Source organism: Colossoma macropomum, unplaced genomic scaffold, assembly GCF_904425465.1.
Source record: "Colossoma macropomum unplaced genomic scaffold, Colossoma_macropomum, whole genome shotgun sequence".
In the NCBI taxonomy this organism is placed as follows: Eukaryota; Metazoa; Chordata; class Actinopteri; order Characiformes; family Serrasalmidae; genus Colossoma; species Colossoma macropomum.
The window spans coordinates 13,274,779-13,282,313 of NW_023494798.1; positions in this window are offsets into that span (position 1 = coordinate 13,274,779).

Here is a 7,535-nt window from a genome sequence, read left to right on the forward strand (position 1 = left end):
ATAACGAAACAATATCATAACAAATCCATTTGCTTTACAAATGAATATAAATAACATATTTTAAGCACAACCAAAATAGGCCTTAGGGGCTTTAGGAATTTATGACAGACGCCAAAAAGCCTCAAACAGGAAGCTTTAAGTAACGCAACTGTGGAGAACAAATGTTCTTTTCCATGTGGTAGCAGGACCATAACACCCCGACCCCAATAAATTTATTTCTAGTGCCACATCAATCGGCTGCTCCCGTATTGATTTCCAGCAGCTCGCCACACCAGCTCCGCCTCTCCGAGGCCTTTTTGTTTCAGCTGAAAACAGCATTTCGATTAGGCTCTTTATTAAGGACAGATTGCTCCAGAAGAATCAGCGTGGCCTGAAAATTAAATGGTGACAATTTAATTACTGGCCATTGATAAAGGCGCCGCTGTAGGTTGCAGGAGCCGGACTGTGTGCTGGGCTGTTATCTGTGTCCGCCCTTCTGTTTACTCTGCCCAGTTAACGGTGCTCAGACTACGCCGCTCCGCGAAGAGGAGGAGCAACAGCTCTGCTACAAACGAGGGAGCAGAGATACGATCAGCGAATGAGATCGGGTCAATAGGCTGGAACGCGTTTACACGCGCAGCTCATTGGCTGCTGACATTTATACGGCAGCCAATAGAATTACTGGACACAGTGGCGTCGCGAAGATTAGCGTGAACAGCAAGTGTGTTTATTTGGAAGACTGTGCTAAACTCAGACACGTGAAGATTTTTTAGTGAGTTCACACAGAGGTCCAGTTTGGCTCTGGACTTCAGGGTCAGTCACGCGAACACCTGGCCGTGTTCTGGGAGCCTCCACTTGTGACTGGCAGATGCGGTAATTATACATGTCAAGTCAGAAAATTAGATACAGAGGTTTAAAACGAACCTGTCACTCTTGGTTGGCTTGACGCGGGGTCGCGGAGCCACGACTCTACCAGACTCTAATGAAGATCTCATATGGCGGCATTTCTGCTTTAAGGACATGGTTAATTGTGTATTTACCATGTGGACGTTTCCAACCAACTTTAATGAAGTTCATGAAGTACTTTCCATCACAATATGTTTAATGAAATGACATTTGTTTCAGAGAAAAATACTTCCGGCAGAACATCGGGCTGAAAGTAGACTCTTTGTGAGGAGAAACTCCAACCAGACTGCACTAAGAGTGCTGGAGAACACAGAAACATTAAAGTCTGGGGCTGCTTTTCTTACAGTGCTGTTGGTAAGCTTTTGTTTTTTGAGCTCAGAAGTGTACGAAGACATTTTGGATGCAAACCTACAGAAGTTTGCAAAGAAACTGCTCAAACAACAACTGAACCTTTGAAATAATACTTTACTAAAAAGAAACTCCAGTCTTTTTACAGAATGCTCTGTTTCAAATAAATTCCACTTGCTTTCCTACACAATGCACTCAATACATTTTTGAGTTTGGCACAAATGCCCAAATACTTTAGGATTTTGTATAGGAACAATTCTTTTGAATTAGTTCAAACTGCTGCCCACAGTAAAAAAAAAATGGTTTCAGCTCTTAGATATTTACAATGATTATATTATGATCTATTTAAACTTAATTCACCCCCCCCCCACACACACACACATTATCTAAACTGCATTGCGGGGGGATGCTGGGGCCTATCCCAGCAGTCACTGGGCCAAGTCATTGATTGAATATTAATAAAATAAATATATTCAAAATCATAATTTATAGGGTACTTTCTATTGTGTCTTTCCTAAACTCCTAAATTTTGTGAAATTAACATAATACTTTTTTTATAAGATTTTTAAAAGTGTCTTTTAAAGTGAAGTCAAAAATTACATTCCTCATATATTAATTTTTTTAAATAAAAAAGAAAATGCTGTCCCACATTTTTATATCACTACCAAAACACAGAGTTTTATTCCATAGGTAGAGCGTTATTTTAGCCTCACCATGCATTTTAGAGCAGGAAGTGAGACTGCAACCCTGTCCCTCATGGCCACATGGTGAGCAGTTAGATCTTATTGTTTTGAAGTAAATGTGCCTCAAGGTCTAAAAATCAGTGTGTAACATTAAGAATTGTCACTACAGAAACACACATATTCTGCAATTAAGTAAATTATTTTGTGTTTTAATGAAAAATATTATGACACAGCCCAAAGCTGTGTTTGCTAGTGATATACTGGCTAGCATTTTTGAGTTTTCTAAAATTTGGTTCAGAGGCGTTATTATTGTATTGATAATGACAATTATTTATTTAATAAAATAAACAAAATTAAGGTGTAGAGTCACTCAAAGCAAAAGGATTTTAGTCCAAAGTCCAAGTCAGTTAAAAGTCCGAAATGTGTTTGGAACTCTGTCTTTAAAGGATTTAGGATACTTTTGCTGTAAGCGTAAGTGAATTAAAGGTCTGAATTAAAGGTCATTTTCAGTGTTTCAGTTAGGAATTAGCTATAGACTCTCAAGGATTTCCAAAATGCACTATAATAACCTGGTAATGTTAGATTTCAGAGAGGTTCAGATAATCCCATTATCACCACAATGAAACATCAACTTTCAGCTTTACCAGAACACTAGTGTACTTTTTATATACAAAAAAGTTGTCCAGTCATAGCAGTCCAGCACTAGCTTTCTCTATCCAGTACCCAGCCTTACCCAAAATGCTAATGGTGCTGTTAATAAAGGAAAATTGGCATGGATCTCGCAAACCTCTGGCCCAGTACAGGCTTTAAGGCCAGTTCTTGGCAGTGCCTGCTGCTTGAATGAGGAAGAGAAGAGCTATTCAGACATAAAGTTGGGAGGTCATTATGCGGCTCATGCTCACCTTTGTGAGAAAAGAGGGAAAGAAAAACTCATTTAGTGGCCCTACATTAATCACAGGCTGCACATCAAAGTGTGATAATCACCTGAACACTCCATTAAAATAAAACTGCCAGCCCTGGGGAAATCTCACCTTACTCTTTAATTGTTTTGAGGCTTTGATCGGCTTTTTAATCCAAGATTAATTTATGCATTTTTAAATAACTCTACATATGATTAATAAGCTCGAAAATTAAAAGTAGTCTAAAGCAATTATAACAAGTGGTTGGTCATCACCTCATTAGACGGTGTTGGGAAGATGCAGAGTGTGTGTATCAGTGGCAGAGAGAGAGAGAGAGCAGAAGCAGGAAAAAGATTTGCATACGCATGCATATTCATGTTTAAGGATGAGGTTAGAAGGGTGTGCTGCAGAGTGTTTATATATACATTCATGCCAATTTGTAAAACGTGTAATGGAGCCCCGTAGAATGGCACAATAGTCTGCTGTATGTAAAGCATGAGTGGTTGTAACTGAGAAGGGGGGGAAAAAGGAAACAGAAGAGATTGGCAGAATGAGAGTGGTAGCTAAGAAGGTCAGTGTAATAATGGGGACTTTACAGATTTACATACTAATAGTCTTATTCCCAAGAAAGTAAAAACTCAGACCGCTCCGTCTGCTGGCGATGGCCAATTTCAGGGCTGCAGCACTGGATCTTTCATTTTGGGAATGATGTCTCTTTTTAACTAATGGTGTCATGGAGTGACGCGCTAGATCTTCTCTAACTGTGGCTCTCAGTCAGCCCTTCGGATGCTGCACTCTCAATCAAGGTCAGAGCGGAGACTAGGGGCTCCAGAACTCCATCTAAGCAGATGGAAGTCTCAAGCAGGGCTCTTTACACACAAAACCTGTGTGTGTGTGTGTGTGTGCACTAAGCTGGAAGGAATCAGTGGTAAAGGAGAGGGGGATATTAGCAGAATCTCTGGAGGGCTGTGCAGAGAGAGTGTGGAAAGTTAAAGCAGCAGATTCTCCAACCTGCTAATGTGTAAACAAGACATCACTCCTCTCCTGGCCTGACGTTTATCTGCCTCCTAAAAGCCTGCCCCTGGGTCCTGCTCTTTCTCAGTCTCTCTCTCTCTCTCCCTCCCTCTCTCTCTCTCTCTCTCTGGCTGTTTTGAGACAGTAGAGCTGAAATGGAGGTCAGTGTTGTAAAAGGTTGCCGTAGTGTGTGTTTTAATGTCATCAGAGTATGAGCTACGTGTGAAATGAGAGGGGGAGCATTTGCGGCGCTCGATAGCGGAGGGCACTGGGACCCTTTTGTCACAGACAGGGGCTCATCTGCCACTGCGGGCTCCTGCTCTCAGGAGGGACGCCGCGAACAAAAGTGCTAAAAGGCAGTGTGACAGTGAGGACAGGCGGAGGAAGGAGGAGGCCTGCTGCACACAACCACAGTTGTCAATCATCCCTCAATCACAATCACACACCCCTACACTGTCTTCACCCATTAGACTAGCTCTGTTTATCGCATTTGAAATGCTATCTACTAGGACCTCAGTGTTGTACCCAGATTGTAGATTCTTTTCACTGCTCAGATTAAGGTTCAGATACATATCAACAGCAGAAATAACCCCCATATCCAACTCCTGCCCCTTAAACTGTGAGTAGAAGAGCACAAAATGCCCCCAAATAACTTAATATGATAAATAATATGTAGCATTTATAACATTTTTAAAGTCTGTAATTTGTTCAGAAATGTTATGTATTATTCAAAAATTTGCATTTTGCACCTCATTTACAGTTCATTTATTTATTTTCTAGTCAAAAGGCTGTTCATTTGTATTCATTTTTCAGCAGCTATTTCTGAGGAGATTATCTATAAGATAATCCACTTATATAAGAAAGTCAAAGGAAAATAAGTGAAAAAAGAAACAGACGTTTCCAAAACGAGTTCAAAATCTTTAAAAGATACAGAGAAAATGGGACTTGTAACAACTGTGTAAGACCTGACAGACCACCAAAACTGTCACTATCAGATAAACAGTACTTAAAGCTTTCATCTTTGAGAGAGAGGAGAAAATCAAGCTCCACTCTTCAGACCTGAAAAATCCACAGGTGTTTCTGCCCATCTTCCACCGTGAGACGACAACTCAGCTGACAAGAAGCCCTTACTGAGAAAAGGAAACAGACACAAAAGTAGAAAATGTGCAAATGAAGCAAAGAAGCTGCTGGAGCTTTCAGAACAATGGACTGACCACCCCAGAGTCCAGACTCCAGTGTCTTCCAATGTGTTTGGGATTACTTGGATTGTGAGAAGCAGAAAATGCAACCAACTTCTAAGACTGAACTTTGGAGGTGTGGAGAAATATTCCTGCAGATTTCATTGAAAAATACTGATCCCCTAAAAAGAATGGAAGCTGTAATAAAGGCAAAGAGTGGAAACCCAAAATACTGGATAATTTGATACTGTGTTTAGTGTTTTAAGACTTGTGTCATTTTCTGCTAAATATGTGTTTTCTGTTTTTTTCACTGATGCTGAAAAATTAATAACTTTTACTTAATGGCTGTTTGACTGGAAGTTAAATATATGAAGGTCAGTCTCTTAAAAACATGCATTGGACTGTTCGGCAAAAACCTGACAAGTGAGGACCCTTTTTATATCATTTCTAAAGGCAGGACACAGCCCAAATCCACATGAACATAGATCTCGCACAATACATTGCAAAATATCTCTACAATAGTGATTCCTTTCGTTCATTCAAAAGAGCACAGTGGAGTTCATTTCCCTGAGAGAGAGAGAGAGAGAGAGAGAGAGAAGAGCATTCAGAGAGCTGCTCCATCAGCCCAGCATGTCAGCCAATAGTGCCAATCACAGGATGAGCCTCAGCCAGTGATAATGGGAATTATAGTAATGAAATCCAGCGTCTGGGCCCCGGCGCTTCGCCTTGGGCGCTTTCCATACTATAGCGGGGCATTACCATAAAGATGCGAGGTGCTTGTTTTGCAGGGTCTATCGGAGGAGCAGTCCGCTGAGATAATAACTATTAGTAAAGGACAGGGCTTTTGCGGGATTCCAGCTGTGGAGGCTGCATTTCCATACAGATGGATGTGCACCAGAGGGGTGATATGTATGCAGAGAGGGGCGCCCGGGTGGGGTGACGCCATCGGCCATCCTGACCGAGAGCGCAGGCTGAGGCCTCGTCAGTTTCTCCTCTTCCTCGTCGCGTTCCCCTGCAGGAGGGAAGATTGAAGGCTTGGTGCTGCGAGGAAGAAAGATGGAGAGACAATGCGTTATCATTTTTGATAAGTTGGGTGTGAAGTTAGGCTGTCTTGTGGCACTCAAAGCAGTAGAGGAACATGGAGGGAACGTGTGCCCTTGCATGCATATGAGGAAGCATGTTCTGTTTACAATCTGTTGTCCATTTTCTCTTCCTTTTCCAAGTCTAAACCGGATGCACATACATATAAGTGCTTGAACACATATTTGACATTCACAGTCTGGGGCTTTTATGAAGGTGCTGTCCAGGGTGCTGAAACGACTCAGCAGCACTCTCAGAGGTACCAAGTGCAAATAGCTTCAGCTGTGCGCCCGTATGTGTGAACACTAACCAGACATTTCCATCAGGGCACAACAGAAGTGAGAAAGTGTGCTACATCCCTGTTAGCAACTCTAACCCTGTTTCTGTCTCAGAAAGGCCAAAGCAAAGTCAAACTTTTTTCAACTCTTCACTTCGGTGCAGTCTGGTTGTTTTCTGCATGAGACCTTCATGGGTAGCAAGGTAATGCCCTCAAAGTAAAAACCCTAGTGTTAAATGAACTCCTACAGAGATAAACGTCAATGTAAATTAAATGAAAGTAAACTCTGTTGCAGTTAATTCAGCATTAGTGACTTTACGCAGTGCAGGATTTGTCGGTAACATAACTGTAGGGCAGCATTTATAAGGACACGTGACACCTACATATGCCCTTCATGACAACTGACATAGACCTGCATAAACATTTACAAACACTTACTGTTATAGGTATCCTTTGACATAAAGGTTGCATTTTCCAGCTCTGATATTTAGTAGACATAACATCTATCAGGTGACACTTTCTGAGGTGAAATGACAGACTTTGTAGCTCAGTGTGTGTCACAGTGACATAATGCTGATAATATAGCTTGTCAGGTGAGGCTTTTAGAAGAAAAGTGAACACTTTCTGTGGCCTTTAGGTAAAGTAAGCTTCATTTTTCCATTTATATGATTTAAACTAAAGTAAGTTTCATTTTCCCATTTATACGTTTAAACTGTCATCAGCATTATATCACTGTGATATACACTAAGCAGGTCAAAATCAGTTGTTAGAACATGTCATTTCACCACAAAAAGTGTAATGACACAACCCAGAGTCAGAAAAAGTGATGTCACCAGACATACTTGTTACAGTCATATGCAAAGGTTTGGGAGCCCTGGTCAAATGACAATGAAAAGTGAAAATAAGTGAAAGATTTTTTGGTAACACTTGAATCTTTTTCATCTTTACGCACACTGGAACCCCCAAAGTTGAAATTCATTAACCTCTTTACATTCTAAGCTTATTACATACTAACACTTGTTATTCATTAACTACAGGGACTTCACTGCAAACCAATGGAGCTGTTCTTAGGTTATAGAAGTGTTTAATAAAACTTTGGGCCCGCTGGCAGGCACATAGCTTGGTAAGGAGTTTACTGAACTGAGCAAAGGAAACTGAAAACAAGGCCAAC